General features: G+C 36.3%; 1 long non-coding RNA gene across 1 annotated transcript; it reads left to right on the forward strand.

Annotated features, from left to right (window-relative positions):
• The first annotated feature begins 2,923 nt into the window (after positions 1-2,923).
• On the forward strand, positions 2,924-3,774 carry LOC149179241 (uncharacterized). The gene is made up of 2 exons (XR_016258907.1): positions 2,924-3,226; positions 3,339-3,774. It is a non-coding gene; the product is annotated as an uncharacterized LOC149179241 (long non-coding RNA).
• Positions 3,775-19,682: the final 15,908 nt, after the last annotated feature.

Consider the following 19,682-nt stretch of genomic DNA (forward strand, 5'->3'; position numbering starts at 1 on the left):
ACCAATATGTGTGATCAAGATTACACTTCAGTGAGGCCATGTGCTACATTTGATCACTCCCTAAAGGTTGCATGCAAGCCATCTTAGCCTTGTGAGGTTGTATATGCGTTCTGGAGGAGGTTGAGGTTATATGTAGGCCACAGAAAGTAAACGTAGCCTTAGATGTTTTGTTTTATCTCTTTTAGATTGTGTGAGGATGGTTGGATGTTCATTCAAGTCATTTGGTAATGAATTGACTAGTATCTTGTGCAACAAAATTAAAGTTTAAATTTTAATTACTCCCCTCTCACCATTCTACATTTAGTGCATCAAACATTCATAGATACTCATGGTCCAAAGCATTGCACTTTGTGGTATGGTTTCCACTTACACAAGAGTCAAATAATTTCCATCCTATGTGTGTGATAATTAAGTGACATCTTATTTATGTTCAATCAGTAGAGTATAAGTTGGATTTGAGTTCAATTAAGAGCACATGACAATTATGAAGGCATTGTGAATTGTATATTGTTAATTTCTAATGATAATTTCATTAATAACATTATGCATGTGTGAAGGAAATTTATATCTAAGTGGTGCAAGCTAATATGAAGCCTAAGTACATGCCAATGGTAATTACAAAGGAAGGTTCTTTGAGATGAGTTCTATTATAAAATATAGTAACTCGTTTAGTCATATTTGCACATATAATTCCATAGTAGATGTCACTTGGCTCAATTTATGCACATTTTAAATCTACGTATATTCAATTGATTCATGATTCCTGATTCATAAAGTGTGTGTGTGTGTGAGAGAGAGAGACTAGCATATGTATATGCTTCTTCCATGGGTGTCTAGGAGTGTTATGATTGCACATTCTAGTGTTAAGTGCATATTTTTGTTAACAATAGAACATACTAATTGCTCAAATAGTTTCTTTCCAAATAGGCTTAGAGCACTAGATTTTGAATTAGATGTGCGTTAATATACAATTGAGATTAACCATTTAGACCTTCATATGTTGACCTATTGTTTTCAATTAAAGCGCCATTCTTGAATCCTTTTATTAAGCCTTGATCATAGCACCACAAGAAAATAAGTTAGATTCACAATGAAACCATTAAAGAAACAATACACTCTTTCTCCCTACCTAGTGATAGAAAATAGAGAAACCAATTTAGAATCTTGATTATTATTGGTCTTGTTAGTTAGTTGTTGTGTGTAGGGTACACGGAGAATAGAACCCTTGTAGTCATTCTAAAGATAGAGTTTGTTGGATAAGATTGAGGACATAAATTATAAGCTAAATATGCAAAAGATCCATGTTAGTAAAGTGAGTGCACTATAATTCCCTCATTTATGAATCATAGGAGTTGATCATGTAATAGTGTATTTAGGTGATAATATCCATCTATTACAAAGTGAGTGATTATCTTTCTTTGTAATTTGCAATGCAAATTAGAGAAATGAAGTAGCAACGCACAATGCTTATTTCTTATTGGAGTTTTCCTAAACATGTATTCTCAAGAGTACATCATGGTTCAATATATTAATGTGTGCTCTTTTAGTTGTAGTTTTCCTTATTTTCTTAATTCATTTCAATATTTTAAACAACATGTTGCTAATATTACATCTTAATATAATTGATAATCATTGCACAACAAAATATAAGCTCATAATATGTATAGTAACATTTTAAGATTTGTTGTGGTGAGTTGTCTAATTAAATATCCATGAAAATTAACATATTAAGAGTGGCCAAATAATACTAAACCTACTAATTTAAATTTATTGAAAGACTAATATAAATAAAAAAAAATCCTCAAAAACTAATATGAATAAAAAATGCTCCAAATTAATTCAAATTGTTCAATTCAAATTTAAATTAATTAATTTAATATAGTAATTACATTTAATTAAAAAATAATAATTATTATCTCATATCTTATTAAACCTATAACTCATTAAAATTTATATATAACATAAAATTTAATTAATTTAACTCATTTACCTTTAATAAATTTTAAATATTACCCATTAAAACTTGCAAGTAACATTCTATTTTACGTTAAACCAACAAAATTTTACACTATTCTCCACTTCACCAAAAAATTATATACCACTTCACCAAAAAATTATATTTTACACTATTCTCCACTTCACCAAAAAATTATATATATATATATATAAAACCATTGTTGCCTAATTCTACCCCACATATTGACACTTCCTTAACCAAAAGAATCTTTCAAACTATAGCTATAGATATGATAGTTAGATCCCATGATTTTTTCAATACCAACATCAATTTAAACTTTCTCATTTGCTTTCATCCCTATCATCATCTTTTGTGTGGAAATAAAACCCTCCTTAACCAAAGGAATCTTTCAAATATAGATGTGGTAGTTAGATCCCTGTGATTTTATCAATACCAACGTCAATTTCAACTTTCTCATTTGCTTCCATCCTATCATCATCTTTTGTGTGGAAATGAAAAAAGGGTCAATTCTCATTTGCTTCCCTCCCTATCATCATCTTTTTGTGTGGAAATGAAAAAAAGGTCAATTCTCATTTGCTTCCCTCCCTGTCATCATCTTTTGTGTGGAAATGAAAAATATTGGTCTATTAAAAAAACACTTAATCTTCACCTAACACAAAATAACACAAAATATCTGAGCTAGCCCATGGACAAGAAAATATTTATATTGTGGTGGGCACTCTCTGGCACCCTAGCCCAAGGCATGAAGCCATTGACAACAAAGTAAATGGGACCCTAGTCCAAGGCAGTAAATCATTGACAATAAAGTAAATGGAGAGGATATATAAAATAATTTATGTTGTGGTGGGTACAAAGTCACTTTCAGAAACAAACATCGCTATCTATCAAGGTAAGTGGTGACTGGAATAACACACTAGTTACTCAACCGGGGTACAACTTCTTAACTCTAAGGGCACACATGGTAAACAAACGCAGAAGCCACGCATTATATAACACTTGCAAATCTCAAACAATATGCCAGAGAATAGAATTGCCATGCTTTGTGAGTAAAGTAGGGATGTGGTAGAGTTGGAGGGCTATGGGTTTGGGAGGAATGGGCAAAGCTCAGTGCTCAGAGCTCAAGCAATGAATGAGTTGATTGAGTCTTCCCTAAACCTCCCAAACCCATCATTACCTTTCACAGCGCATCCCTCCTTCACTTACACCGCCTTCGCCATGGATGCCCTCTGCGCAAAAAGAAAATGGCAGGCATGTATGCATGGCTTCTTCTTCTTCTTAACTATCTACTCATTTTTTAACAATTTTACATCAGTAGGTTTTCTGGCCTGTGCTTGATCTGACTAATGACTGTAAGTTTCAGGTTTATTTATTCAGATGGTCCTTTTTGTATCTATATTGGTGCACAGCTGTGGGTAACCTTACCAAGATAAAAAGCGCGATGACTTGACAAGGCTTTTAAGGTTCGGAGATCGAGTCACCCGAAGATTTAATGGATCAAATCGCTGTCATACTGTTCCAATCTGAAAGGGAATTATATTTCGATGACAAGGATGTGTGGAATTCAGTTTAGATAGGTGTTTGATAAGCGTAGAATAGGGTTTCCCAAACCAGCATTGTTTCGGCTAATTTGCAAAATCAAAATTTGGCATAAATTTACAGGAGTTCACGGGCAGAGTTTGTCCAGGAGTCTGAATAGATCCAAAATCTTTGGAAAATCCCAAAATTCATTGAAATTATAGTCTCCCCTACTTTCTGGTTTTACGATTCCAATGAAAATGAAAATTTTTCAAAATCAATTATTTTTTGTAGTTGCCATTTCCTGGGTAACTATAGTTGCATTTTTTTAATTCTGTATCTTCAATTTTTTTTTTTTCCTTTTTTGAAAATTTGTCTGGTTTATTTTCCCATGTTGTGACGGATGATAAAATTATATGGGGAGCTGTGGATTATATGAATATCTCCGCATGATGCACTGGATGAATTTTTTTTTGACAAATTGATTATTTATGACTCTTGTATTTATATGGCTAATAACTGGACAACTGGCTATAGTATGATTAAATGATGTATATATTATTAGTCTGGACTACTGGATGAAAAGTGGCATGCTTGCCAAAAAGTGATATAAGATGTATATGATATGGATATCTGATTGAGTCAAAGTTACTGGATCTTTCTTCTCTCGTCATTGCTGTTGGAGATCAGATGCACAACAAACATAAAAAAAGCATATACACAGCTATTAAAAACATGCACAGGAGACACAGCTTTTTAACGTGGTTCACCCAACCAATCTGGGCTACGTCCACCAAACATAAGCATCGGCGATCTTTATTAATCAAACAGGAGATTACAAAATTAATCAAATCCTCACAAACTCTCACACCCAAAAACAATCCGTATGGATACCTGTTTTATAGCAAGGGGAATCTAACTGCCTCATAAATCCTCTCAACTCAAATTTAGGATGCATTAACTCCCTCCCAACAACCTAGAGCTAATCTAGCAACAAATTCCTATTGTTGTCATCTGCTGAGATTTTTGCCTATTTTACATCAAACAAAAAATCTCAACAATCTCCACCTTGACAACAATTAGCCTGATGCCCTGTTCTTTATTATTTTATCTTTTCTGCAAGGCAAGAGAAGCCAAACACCAGCGTAGCTTCTCCAACAAAACTGGTTTCGTGAACATGTCTGCACAATTTTCCTTTGTATGCACCTTTTCAAGAGAGACTCCCCTTTCAGTGATAACCTGTCTTACAAAATGGTACTTAATTGGAATATGCTTTGATTTACTATGATAGGCCGGATTCTTAGCCAAATGTATTGCACTTTGACTATCACAAAGTAACCTGATGTTGTCCTGTAACCTACCAAACTCACCAAGCAAACCTTTCAACCAAACTGCCTCTTTGCAAGCATGCGAAGCAACAATGTATTCTGCTTCAGTAGTGGATAAAGCAACAATGTTTTGTAGCTTTGACATCCAGCTAATAGCTCCACCTGCAAGAGTAAAGACATACCCTGAAGTTGACCTTCTCTTATCCAAATCACCTGCAAAATCGGAATCAACATATCCGCAAACAGATTCACTACTCTTATTGTAAGTGATACAATAACTACTTGTGCCTCTCAAATACCGAAGCACCCATTTCACTGCTGACCAGTGCTCTTTACCCGGATTTGCCATGTACCTGCTGACAACCCCAACTGCATGTGAAATATCTGGTCGCGTACACACCATCGCATACATTAAACACCCTACTACATTAGCATATGGAATTCGAGACATATAATCATTTTCTTCATCTGAATTAGGACATAAATCCGAAGAAAGCTTGAAATGGGAAGCGAGAGGGACTGACACAGGCTTCACGTTATTCATACCAAACCTCAAAAGTATTTTCTCAATATACTTTTGTTGTGATAGCCATAGCTTACCATTGCTCCTGTCTCTGAAAATCTCCATGCCCAAAATCTGTCTTGCTGCTCCTAGATCTTTCATATCAAATGTCCTTGCCATTTGACCCTTCAACCTGTTGATTTCTTCTATGCTTTTGCTTGCTAAAAGCATATCGTCAACATACAATACTAAGATAATGAATATGCCATTTTTAAGTTGCTTAAAATAAACACAATGATCATATTCACTTCTAACATATTTCTGACTCAACATGAAAGAATCAAACTTCTTATACCACTGCCGAGGCGACTGCTTCAGGCCATATAATGACTTCTTGAGCCTGCAGACAAATTTCTCATTGCGATGCTGAACAAACCCTTCCGGTTGTTCCATATAAATTTCCTCATCTAAGTCTCCATGTAGAAATGCAGTTTTAACATCTAATTGCTGCAACTCTAAATCAAGCAAAGCCACTAATGCTAACACAATTCTAATTGAAACTATTTTAACAACTAGTGAAAAAATCTCATGAAAGTCAATGCCGGCTTTCTGAGAAAACCCTTTTGCAACCAGCCTTGCTTTGTACCTGTCTTCTGTATCATTCACACCCCATTTCAGCTTGAAAACCCATTTACACCCCACAGTTTTCCTGTCTTTCGGAAGCTCAACCAGATCCCATGTGCCGTTCTTACCCAAGGCCATCATTTCGTCCTTCATCGCTGCTTTCCACTTGTCACTTTTCGAACCTTCTATTGCTTCCTGATAGCACAGAGGTTCATCGTCATTAGCAGTAAATGCAACTGAAGTAACATAATCATCATACCTTCTCGGTGGCCGTTTGATTCTTGTCGACCTCCTTAAGGATGTTTCTGGCGCTTCCTCGATTCGCTGACTACCATCTGTAGGAACTTTTTGATGATCAGTATCTGAGACCTGTTCATGATCTAAACCTGAACCCTGTTCATGTTCTGATTCTGAAACCTGTTCATGACTAGTATCTGAACTATGGTCATCATGACTATCATTAGAAATGCTATCAAACTGAATGTGCTGAAAGTCAGATACATCATCCTATTTCAATCTACTATCTACATCTAACTGTACAAGAGAGGATTCATTAAACTTTACATCTCTGTTGATGATGATTTTGCAGGTAGTAGGATCCCACAATCTATATCCCTTTGTTCCAACACCATACCCAACAAAGATATACCTTTTCGACTTTGGATCTAATTTAGTTCGCTGATGTTTAGGCACTAGAGCATATGCATCACAACCAAACACTCTGAGTTTAGAATAGTCACAAGGGTGTCCTTTCCATACCTCTTGCGGAATCTTGCAGCCTATCGCCGTCGATGGAGATCGGTTTATCACATAACAAGTTGTTGCCACCGCTTCCGTCCACAACTCCTTTTGCAACCCAGCGTTACTCAGCGTACTTCTTGCTCTCTCTAGAAGAGTCCTGTTCATGCGTTCAGCAACTCCATTCTGCTGAGGAGTATAAACTGTGGTCTTATGTCTCTCGATCCCTGCATCCTTGCAATAGCTGTCAAACTCCTTGGAAGTAAACTCACCACCATTGTCAGTTCTTAAACATTTTATTGTTCTACCAGTGTTGTTTTCTACCAATGCTCTAAACTGCTTGAAAACTGAAAAAACATCAAACTTCCTTTTCAACATGTAGACCCACACTTTCCTAGAAAAGTCATCAATGAATGATACAAAATAAGACGAACCACCATATGAAGTTGTAGGGGCTGGTCCCCAAACATCTGAATGGATATAATCAAGTATGCCTTCACTAGTATGTTTGCCTGTTTTAAACTTTTGTTTACTTTGTTTTCCAAACAGAGAATGCTTACAGAAATCTAACTTTCCAGATTTTAGATTTGGAAGTAACTTGCGATCAGCCAAAATTTTTAATCCTCTTTCACTCATATGCCCCAATCTTTGATGCCATAAGTGAATGGAACTACTGTCATGTTCGGACGCCGTAGACACATAATCTGACCCTGTACTTCCTTCTAACTGAAATAGATTTCCTTCCTTCTTAGCTTTCATAACTAGTAAAATACCTTTGTAAATTTTCATTACTCCACCTTGAATTACAGTGTTATATCCATTTGAATCAAGTGCTCCTAATGAAATCAAATTTTTCCTTAAATCTGGTACATGCCTCACATCAGTTAATATTTTTGTTGTCCCATCAAACATTTGCAGTTGTATACTCCCAATTCCCACAATATTACATGTTACATCATTACCCATGTACGCAACACCATCATCAATTGATTTATATGTCTTAAACCAGTCTTTATGAATACACATGTGGTTTGATGCACCAGAATCTAACAACCAATGTTTACCATGATTTGACACATTAACTGATAATACTTCATCACTCATACCTGAACCAGATGTCGAACCTGTATCTGTCGTATTTGCCTCCTTCTTCTGTCGAAGAATCTGCTTTTGAAGTTTGCTGCTGTCGCTTCCAACAATCCTTCTTTAAATGCCCTAATTTGCCACAAAACCAACACTTTAGCTTACTCTTCTTCCCTTTCGACTTTGAACGTGAGTCGCTCGACCTCCTGGAGTGTCTTTCTTTCGAACGACCTCTAACCATCATAGCTTCTGATGTAGAGGTTTCTGAATGCGACCTTCTCCTTGTTTCTTCCGATAATAAGGATGCAACTACATCATCAAACTCAATAGTTTCTGATGAACTAAGACTTATAGAAGTAACAAAATGATCCCATGATTCGGGCACCGAGCACAATAAAGTAATAGCTTTATCCTCGGATTGAATATTTACTTCTATACTTTGTAATTGCACAAGAAAGAGTATTAAAAGCATTTAAATGATCAGCAATCGATGTACCTTCCTTCATTCGCAAACTGTACAACTGTCGCTTCAGGAGAATCCTATTAGTTAAGGATTTAGTCATATACAGTTTCTCCAGTTTCGTCCACAAACCAGCAGCTGTTGTCTCCGACACGATATTAAACAGGACATCATCAGCCAGACACAATCGAATTGCGCTTATCGCTCTTTCATCCATCTCGGCCCACTCATTATCTGTGATGTTGTAAGGCTGTTTGGACTTGCCCAACAAAGCCTTTGCCACACCATGTTGGACAAGCAAATCATACATCTTCACCTTCCAGATCTCGAAGTTATTTTTGCCATTAAACTTCTCAATTTCAAACCGAGCACTCTGAGTTCTTGCCATCTTATATCAACCAAAAAACCACAATAATCTCCAAAAAACCAATGTTTAAATACCAGCAATTAACAAAAAAACTGCCTATGCCTGATATTTCACTGCCTTTGAATGTCCATTTATATGGGCAACAATATCCACATTTCTCAAAGTAAAGTTCTAAATGAGGGAAACAATATGATTTAATTGGCTATGGTAGATCCATTGGATTATATGGGCCAACCAGGCGGCAATACCCTGTCGGCTCTTGTCATAAACCCAACCCAAAAAAAAATATATTCTAGCTGGTGATATGCACGGCAAATTGCTTTATTCAAACATCATAGCAAGGGAGATCGATCGATTCTATGCTTCTGACCAATAAACGTGGAAGATTTTATTTATAGTTACTGCAATATGAAAATAGTGGCTACCTTTTAAAGAGAGATCGATGCGAGACGCGCGGCCAAGGGAGAGGTCTGGAATTGTCGTATGGCCGACTGGCGCTTCTCAAACAAGTTGAGTCGAATCAGTTATCACACGCAATACTCCTGGAACTTCACGCAGCACCAGCGCTCCACAGCAGCATTAACATGCAGGATAGCCAACGGTCCACGCAGCATTAACACGCAGAACAGCCAACGCTCCACGTATGATGAAAACCTCCACGCAGCACCAGGCAATCAACTCCACGCAGATTGAAAAATACGCACAGCAGTTCAACACCGTTTCAACGCCATTCTGGTAACGCTGTTTGCAATTCAGTTATGCGCCAACAACACCTCCACACACAAAACTCCAACGCACCAGCACGCAATACAGTTTTTGCACAGTGATACGCCCCTTCCGCAGCAATACGCACCAGCAGCGAATGGACTATCCGCACCACACCAGCTCGCAAGTATTGGATGACTATCGCCCCCAACCACGCAGCAATCCTCCACGCAATATGCAGCACTTGGTCAGCCACACAAAAACATGTTACACACAAGACCTCCTCCGCTGCGCCAAGCCTCCAACACGCTCTGATACCAATTGTTGGAGATCAGATGCACAGCAAACATAAAAAAAGCATATACACAGCTATTAAAAACATGCACATGAGACACAGCTTTTTAACGTGGTTCACCCAACCAATCTGGGCTACGTCCACCAAACATAGGCATCGGAAATCTTTATTAATCAAACAGGAGATTACAAAATTAATCAAATCCTCACAAACTCTCACACCCAAAAACAATCCGTATGGATACCTGTTTTATAGCAAGGGGAATCTAACTACCTCATAAATCCTCTCAACTCAAATTTAGGATGCATTAACTCCCTCCCAACAACCTGGAACTAATCTAGCAACAAATTCCTATTGTTGTCATCTACTGAGATTTTTGCCTATTTTACATAAAACAGAAAATCTCAACAATTGCGGGGACCTAAATTGCACTATTGGCTTGAATGAGATTTGGGGTTGCTCCAGCAGGGTCGATGTCATAGCTGACCGTATAAAGGATATCATTCTGGAGCACAATCTGGTGGACATTTGTCCCTCCTCACTTATTCCCACTTGGGACAATGGGAGGTCGGGTGCGGGATACATTGCAAAGCGACTTGATCGCTTTCTTCTGCATGAACAGATTATTGAGAGGCTTGGGATGGTTTCCTTTGAAATGATTAGCTGCCTCCCATTGCTCTACATTGACGGCGGGCTGAGTACCGAGGTGGCATGCCCTTTAAATTCAACAGGGTATGGCTTGAGGACCCAGCATATAATGCCCTTGTTCGCGATGTATGGAACAGAGACGAGGTTCGGAGCTCCTTCCCCATGCGGCACATACTAGATAAACTGGGGGTCCTGCGCCGGGAGACTAAGCAATGGGAGAAAAGGAAAAGGAGGAATATGAACAAAGAACTTGTTGCTATTACAAATGAACTCTTGAAGATCCGCCCTCATTTATCTGAACATTTTCTTCCTGATGATATTTGATGCCGCATTCATGCACTGGAAACTCAAAGGAAAAAACTACTTCATATAAAGGAGACTACATGGCGATTAAAGAGCAGAGCAATTTGGATTTGGGAAGGAGATCGGAATACCAAATTTTTTCATAGATATGCAAATTTCAACGTAGGACAAACTCCATTTGGGAGATTTTTGATTCAAATGGTACCAAGTTTCAGTCACAGAATGATATCAGTCGCGTCGTTGTTTCCCACTTTCAACATTTGTACAGTCAAAGGATGATGGTCTGCCCAAAGAACCAGATCTGGGGGGTCGAACACTTTCCCATCATGTTCGATGCGGAAGTTAATCGGGCACTCTTTCATCCTGTATCGGCTAAGGAAATCTTGGAGGTCCTCAAATCTTTCAAGGGCGATTAGAGCCTCGATCCTGACGGTTGGACCATGGAACTTTTCACTCGTTTCTTTTCTTCAATCGGGATCTTGTTGATATGGTCCAGGAATCTCGGGTACAAGGTTATATTCATCTCCATTTAAATTCCACATACATAGCGTTGATTCCGAAAAAGCCACATTCCCACACTTTTTCGGATTTCCTCCCGATTTCTCTCCGTAATTTTGTTTACAAGATTATCTCTAAACTATTTCAAATCGAATGTGACACTTCCTCTCTAAGTTTAACTCCCCATAGCAGTTCGATTTTCTAAAAAATCGACAGATACATGATGTCGTGGCGATTGCCCACGAATGTTTGCACTCTATTCACACACAGAGATTAAATGCGGCTATCAAGAAAGTGGATTTTAAAAAAGCTTTTCACTGTTTGGATTGGGGCTATTTGAGATTGGTTCTCCACAAAATCTGTATACAATCTAGTGCAGCTGAGTGGACTATGGCATGTGTCTCTAATTTTCAATACATTGTGATTATAAATGGATACCCTATTGCTTTCTTCAAAGCTGAGAGGGGTCTTCGGCATGGCTGCTCACTTTCTTCACTATTATTCATTCTGGCTATGGATGGGTTGAGCCTCCACATCAAAAATGTTGTGGCCGAAAGTCATTTTCTTGCTCTTCACATTGGCAGGAACATACATATCTCACACAACGTCTTCCTCGACAACATGCTTATCATGGGGATCCTCAACTGGTTTGCTTGGCTACACCTCTTTCATATTTTCACTAAGTTTGGGAATGCATCTAATTTAATTATGAATCAGTGGAAATCTACTATTGTGCATGACCAATGTGATATGGAGGTTATTGATTGCGAACGCTATTTAGAATGGCTTCTAAGATATTGACTAGGGGTATGAAATACCTCGATTTCCATATCAAGCCATGTAGTTACATGGTCCATGATTGGTTGTGGCTTGTAGATAGATTCTATAAAAAAATATCGGGTTGGGAATATCAATGCCTTTCCATGGGGGGACGTATCACGTTGACACAAGTTGTGATCACTCAGATGGGAGTGTATTGGGGACACTTATTCCATCTGCCTATCACCATCATTGAAAAATTCAACAGGATCATAGCTAAATTCATCTGGCCTGGTATGAAAAATAAGAATAAAGTCCATCTCGCCAAACTGGACCACATTTCCATGCCGAAGTGCCTGGGTGGCTGGGGCATTTTGAATCTGAGGAGATTCCACTGTGCATTATTACTTAAATCTTTATGGAGAGGATATTTGGGAAAGGCACATGGGGCTTGATTATCAGACACAAATATTTGAAGGATCATGATTTTCCAGTATCGCTGCGTAGGGGGTGTATTGACAGCGAAATGGGCTCGGTTATCTGGGTCAGTTTTACAAAAGTTAGCCACTATTTTCTTTTGCTTCTCACTTGGAAAATGGGGATTGGACACCACATTGTTATAGGACAGGATAATATTCGAGGTTTTGATGATACTGAAAAGGTTCCTGACTATCTCAAATATGGGCTAAACTGCAGAGGCATATACTTCTGGGAACAAGTAATGATGGTATGGCATGACAGATGCCCCATCTGGAAACGGTTCGGGGAGTTGGGATTGAATGAACAGGTTGCACTGGAATGGGAAAGGCTTCGAACACAACTTCAACTGGCTGGAATTTGTAGAGATGCAGATAGAGATATGATCATCTGGAGGGGTAAAATGAAGGGCGCAAATATTATGGTGGCGGATACATATCATATTCTCTGTTGTCAGGAAGCACTACAACTAGAGGTATGCTAGTTTTTTAAATTCTGGAATACAAATATTCCTACTAAAATCACACTTTTCCTTTGGTTAGTCTGGAAAAATAAAAATTTAACGTGGGCAAATCTCCAAAAGAGAAATTGGTTTGGTCTAGGGATATGTGTGCTTTGCAAGAATGCAGAAGAAAACAACCTCCACCTTTTCATTACTTGCCTTGTTGCTTCTCAAATTTGGTTTTTGGCTTTCAATATTCTCAATTCACCTGTATTTATGATTGCCTCAAATGGTGGAGCCAGCGGAATATCACTAGGTGTTATATCCCTCCCATTCTCTTTTGGGAGATCTGGAGGTGGAGGAATAACATCATCTTTAAAAACTTCAGAGAAAGCACTGCACAGGTGATGGAGCGCATCAGAAATACACACTCTATTGGTTTACAATTTGGTATGGGTACAAAAAAAACTAATCAACAACAAACATGCCCTAGGATTGAATATCAAGTTGGTTTCTTTGACGGTGCATCTCAAAGAAGTAGATGCGGATGTGGTTTCTTGATCCTACATTCACTAGATCAGGGATTTTGGGTTCATTGGGGTGCGGGCAATGGCACAAATACAAGGGCAGAAGCCATGGCATTATGAGGATTACTCTAGTTCACAAATTTCCTGCCCTCACTACAAGGTTGGTTGCAACAAATCTCATTCCTCTGGAATTCTCACAATCACTCTACGATACAGTGCATTGGCAGGGAATTCAATCAAGCTGCAGATGGACTTTCAAAGAAAGGATTATAGGACAAGTTGGATGGTTGAGGTCAAGATGGGAGACTTTTGCATGGATGTCGAGGCGCTGTCATTGCCGGGATAATATCACTTCTCCTTGATTTCAAAGTTTGCTTAATCTGATGGATCTACACTGCTTTTTGCTCACTATCTACCGATTTCTTTGTTCTGTCTTCATATTATATCTGGCCTATTACAGACAATGCATGAAGTACATGGAATTACTTGACATTTTCTGTTTTTTTATACAATTAGAACTGTGTTTATAGATAGGTTATCTAAAGGATGATAATATGTATGATTGTCGAGTCTATGGGACTTGCACCAGTTTTTTATCCGCTGATATATGTAGCTGTATATGACACTGCACCATGAAGTATATGTACTTTTTTCTCTGGACAAATATATTGTTTTTTTCATACTGAAAAAAGATATGGATATCAGAAAACACAGAATATGTAATTTGATCTCCTATGGTAATATATTTCGCTTTTTTTTTTGTATTGAAGATTTTAATATGTGATATTAATAATTGTATTTCATTTACTTCCAAAAGCCACATGCTATTTCGTATTTAGTTTGATCCGTTTACATAAACAGTTTCTTTAGATTTCATCAGCGTTTGCTTTATTTGTTTGGTTTGAAATTCGAAACCAAAACATAAAAAGCATTACAGGGCTCTATGCAACCATTGTGGCGTGTTCATATTTAAATTTACCACAAAATCTAAAAAGTTCCTCTTTATTAGAGTAATAATAATATATATATATATATATATATATATATATATATATATATATATATATGGTTGGGCTTTTTTTTTAAAAGGGAGGGGCTAGTTCCTAGAAGAAGCGTTATTGGGCCCTCTTTTTTGTACATATATACATGTCAGTCAAGCTGACATCCGTCACATCTCATTACATTCTCATTACAATCTCAATGAAACTTTATATGCTGCTGCGCAACGTCACAAATCGGGACTCGATCGCTGGTGGGGTGCGTGGCAGCCGACTGCCCCAACCATATAATTATGGTTGGTTTATTTTGTAATAAAATTTCTAAAATTTTATATTAATTATTAATAACTATTAAGTGGATGAAAGAAACTTAATTTTTATGGAATATTCTAAAATATTTGTAATAATATATAAATCAATGTTTTAAATTTATTTTCAAAATAGTTATGTCCTTTTAAGCTTTTAATTGAATTGATTAATTAAAAAATATCATATGACCAAGTGTGAAGTGAGTTATGAAATTTTGGACATGTGGTATTGATAACCCATGGTATATTAACAAAGTCTATTTACATATTAATAATTTCCATGATATAGAATTTTGTTCCATGCTTTTTTAAATGTAATATGTTTAACTTTTATATTAATAATTTATATATTTAATAATAATTTAAAATAAAATTATAATTTAGTTATTAATTATGATTTTTTTTAATTTTATCAACTTTAGATTTAATTGCACTAAGAGGTGCTCTCCAGCCGAGTATGAAAGAGATGTTGTAAAGTTATGTTATGTTATGTTATATGATGTTATGTTATGTAAACAGTGGAATGCAATCAAATTACATGAAAATAAAAATAAAATAAAATACAATTAAAATATAAATAAAATTAATACTTATAATTATATAAAAATAAAATAAAATAAACTAATAATTATAATTATCAATTATTAATAATTAAATTAGTCTAGATCCATCTTAATTCAAGGTCTACCCAGCTCCAAGAGGGATCAAATCCCTTGAGGTGCAAACTTCTTTTAGAGTGAAAAGAGATCCCGAGTTAAGATGGATCTAGGTTGGTTTATATGGTTGCCCTAATTAAAATTTAATCAAAATAATTTAACTTATAAAAAAATATTTGTTATTATTAAGAAAACAAATTTCAAACATTTCCCAACTTTAAGTTTGAACTCTGTAAATGAGAATGCTTTTTTGATTAATCACATCATCAGGATTTGGTGGATGTTTCGAACCAACTAATGTGGTTCTTCCTCCAGATAAAGGTGAAAAAATCAATCAATCCTAAAGAATAAATAGCAAGGATGAATCAGGGTCCAGAGTTACTTGTTAAGAATTAGCTATTAACAAATAGTTATTAAATTAATTAAAATAATATTTAGTTATAAACTAGCTGTTAAGAATTAATCGTGTTATATATATATATATAAGCATTAGTTAAATAAATTCAATAATATTATAAGGGTGTAAATTGTATATAAAGTATTAGATTATTCATTAGAATAAGTTATATATATATATATATATATATATATAAAAAATAATTAAGAATTCAATTATTTAAAATAAAGAAGATGATATTTATATTAAAATTGAATTAAAATAAAATAAAATAAAACAATTAATAAAAATTATGTTATTTTTTTGTTTATAAATAAATAAATAGGGGAGCAGGGATCAAGAAGAGAGGGTCAGAATCTAGCTTCTACTTAATTTCCAACCATCATCCCTATTGAGATTGATTACATGTTTCTCAATCTCAATAGCCTCTCTAAGCTTCCTATGGTGGAAGTGATCAACCCTAGCAATGACTCTGGAATCCTCAATGTAGACATGGTGCTTGGATTTCTCCACATGTTCAGCTAGAGCTAATGAGCGGGAATGGTTGTGCCTAATGTCTGTTGCATGCTCTTGGATTCTCTAGTTAATGGAGCGACCAATTTCTCCAATGTAGGGAATCCCACAAGAATAAGGGATCGAGTAGACCCCTTTCATGTCTTTAGGGTCTACAAGGTCCTTAATAGATCTAAGAGAATTTCTAATGGTATTAAGGGGTTTGAACGAAGCAAAAACTCTATTCTTTTTAAGAATATGGGAAATCATGTTAGTGGTCCCTTAGATAAACGGAAGTTGCACCTTAGAGATATGATCATCATGAGTAAGCTTAACCCTTGATTCTTTACGGGCTCTTTGAAAAGCTTTCATGCCTTAAGTTCTGCTATAGCCATTATTTTCAAAGACTTTAAGAAGATGAGATTTTTCCTCCTTCGAGTGATTCTCATCAGAAATTCTCAGAGCACGGGTGGCAAGAGTGCTAAGGACCCCAATTTTTTGCGCCAGAAAATGATGAGAATTGGCATGAAGATATTGTTCCATGTGAGTCTTTTTGCGAAAAACTTGGTGAGAAATGGAACCATCATTCATTCTAGAGAGAAGGATGTCAAGGAAAGGAAGACACCCATTTACCTCAACCTCCATCATGAATTTGATGGAGTCTGATTGGGAATTAAGATGGTTAAGAAACAAATCTAATTTCTCGTGACCATGGGGCCAAATGACGCAAGTATCATCAACAAACCTCTTCCATATTTTAGGGTGAAATTGAGCAGAGGCTAAGGCCTTAGTCTCAAAATATTCCATGAATAAGTTAGCAACTATAGGGGAAAGAGGAGAACCCATCTCTACCCCACAGGTTTGTTCATAGAACTCGCCTTGGAAACTGAAGAAAGTAGAGGTGAGGCAGAGGCCAACCAATTTGGCAGTGTCATTGTCAGTGATCCAATTTATGACATCAATGACCTCTAGAATAGGGATTTTGGTATAACCGAAAACAATGCCAAAGCTTACTAACAAATCACCTAGGTCCAACCTAATATCTTTCCATTCTTTAACAAAGGAAGTAGAGTCCTTAACAAAGGAATCAATGCGACCAACAAGAGGTTTGAGCTTTTGAGCCAAAAAATTAGTGAGAAGGTAAGTAGGCCCACCTATTGTGTTAACAATAGGTCTCAGGGGGACCACAGTATTATGAATCTTTGGAAGGCCATAAATTATGGGCGTGAAGGGATTTCTTTCAATAAGCTTTTTATAGAGAGGTTTAAGGGAATTAATCGATTTAATGGTGGTCATTACTTCCTTAGTAACAATTTTAATTGGATTCTTATTAAGTTTGATGTAACTACCACTATTATGAAGATGGTCTATCATTTTATTAACATAGTCAAAATTATCTAGAATGACAATGACACCACCTTTGTCAGCTTTAAGGATGACAATGTTGGGGTAATCCTTTAGGGCTTTATGGGCAAGAAATTCATTTTTGCTTATGTTTCTTTTGGGAGGCTTGGCCTTCCTAAGAACGATAGCACATTCTTTCCTAAAAACCTCCTTAACATTATCAAAAAGGTCTCTAATACCAAAATCGATGTTACAAATAATGTCATCAATGGGAGTCTTTTTAAGGGCAATGGAAAAATTAAGCCCTTTATCAAGGAGGCTAAAAACAGAGTGATCAAATTTTTTACTAGAAAGATCAATAACATTTTTAAATAGGTGAAAGGAAAAATTTATTATTATTATTATTAACAAATTTATTGTTCACAAATTAGTTATTATTCAAGTCAATACTATTATCAAAAGAATCATTAATATTCAAATTTCTATTAGTTAAAATTTAATTGTTACCATAATTATTGATATTAGAATTTATATTCGTTAAAATATTATTGGGAATTAAATTATTATGAGTTAAATTATTGGAGTGCATGCTAATATTAATAAGTGAAAAAAGGGAAGAGGGGATCTTTGAAAGGGGAATATGTGGAGAAAAGGACTGCGACTGGGTAAAGGAGTCAACAAAGGCAGCGGAAGAGACCATGATGGAAGAGATTAACACACGGGAGGACTGTGCAGAAGAGGACAGAGGATGCTGACGGGGATCGGCCAGGGATGGAGATCTAATCACTGGCGAGGATACAGGAGTCGAGGTTGATGAGAGAAATTCAAGGCGCAAGGAAGAGGTTTCAATGTTACAACCGACAAACAAAGGATTGGTGACATTAGTGACATTGATGACAGAATTTGGCTCAATGTTATCAATGCATGAGGGAGAGAACATAGATCAAGGCGAGCGTTGAATTCAGAGAGAACCAAAGATTCTTTGAACTGTCTATTAAAAAAAATTTGAACTTATTATTTATATAAAAAAATTCTAAACCTATATAAATATATATTGCACGCACATCATGGAAATATTCAACAACATCATTCAGCAAGGATTCCCAAGAGACTAGACAACTAGCCTAGCAATACCCCTTTTTAAAAGTGGAGACATTAATAATCCATCCAACTATAGAACAATTATGATCAATCCTTTGTTTGCAATTCTTTTCGGCAGCATGGTAGAAGACAGAATTAGTAAGTGGGCAGACGTAAAAGAAAAGAGGGTAAGAGGAAAAGCGGGTTTTATGCCGAAACATTCTACAGTGGATCATGGTATCACGTTGAAACACATTTTTGAAAAGGTTTGGGAGGACAAAGAAGAAGTATTTTTCTTCTTTGTTGACTTCAAAAAAGCATTTGACACACTACCTAGGGATAAGTTGTGGCATAGAATGGAAGAACTTGAAATTCTTGTGCATTATAGATTTGTTGTCCATAGACTTTATGAAGAAGTGAAATTCAAAATTAGAACCTTAGCAAGGTATTTCAGAAAGCTTTAGAAGTGACATTGGAGTCAAGCAAGGTTTCCCTTTATCCCCTACTCTTTTTGGCCTATATATTGATAGATTGGAAGAGTGGCTAAATTTGCAAGGTGGAGATGGTGTTCGGTTGGGGGAGTTTGTGATCAAGCTTATTTTATATGGTGATGATATTGTATTGATATCTAAATCAGCCCATGGATTGCAAATGCACTTATATGCCCTTGAGAATTTTTGTAGAGCAGTGGGGATGAAAGTCAAGACTAGCAAGACCAAAATAATGATTTTCTCTAATAAAAGGAAGCAAAGAGAGCATACTTTCTTCTTTGAAGGAAACATTCTTGAAGAAGTAAATGAGTACAAGTACCTTGGGATTAAGTTCAACAAAAAACTCAATTGGGAGGACTACAGAAAGAAGAGAATTTTAAGAAGGTGGAAAGCATTATATTCTCTTCAAAACAGATGTAGAGAGGCAAATTTATGGGATTGGAAAACGACTAAAGTGCTTTTGGGACTCCTAGTTTGTCAAGTGATGCTATATGGGTGTGAATTGTGGGCTAGCAACACTCTTGTCTCAAAATGGAAACAAATTCAGAAAATCAAAAAATGCTTGATCATGATTAAGTTCAAAATAAAAAGTTCAGTACCTTATGAGATAATGTTGAGTGAAACAGGAGCAACTCCCATTGAAGCAATTTCTATGGTGTGGCTCATA

This window comes from Pinus tabuliformis, chromosome 4_1 (genome assembly GCF_031772625.1).
Source record: "Pinus tabuliformis cultivar Carrire ecotype Pingquan chromosome 4_1, CPIR1, whole genome shotgun sequence".
Taxonomy (NCBI): domain Eukaryota; kingdom Viridiplantae; phylum Streptophyta; class Pinopsida; order Pinales; family Pinaceae; genus Pinus; species Pinus tabuliformis.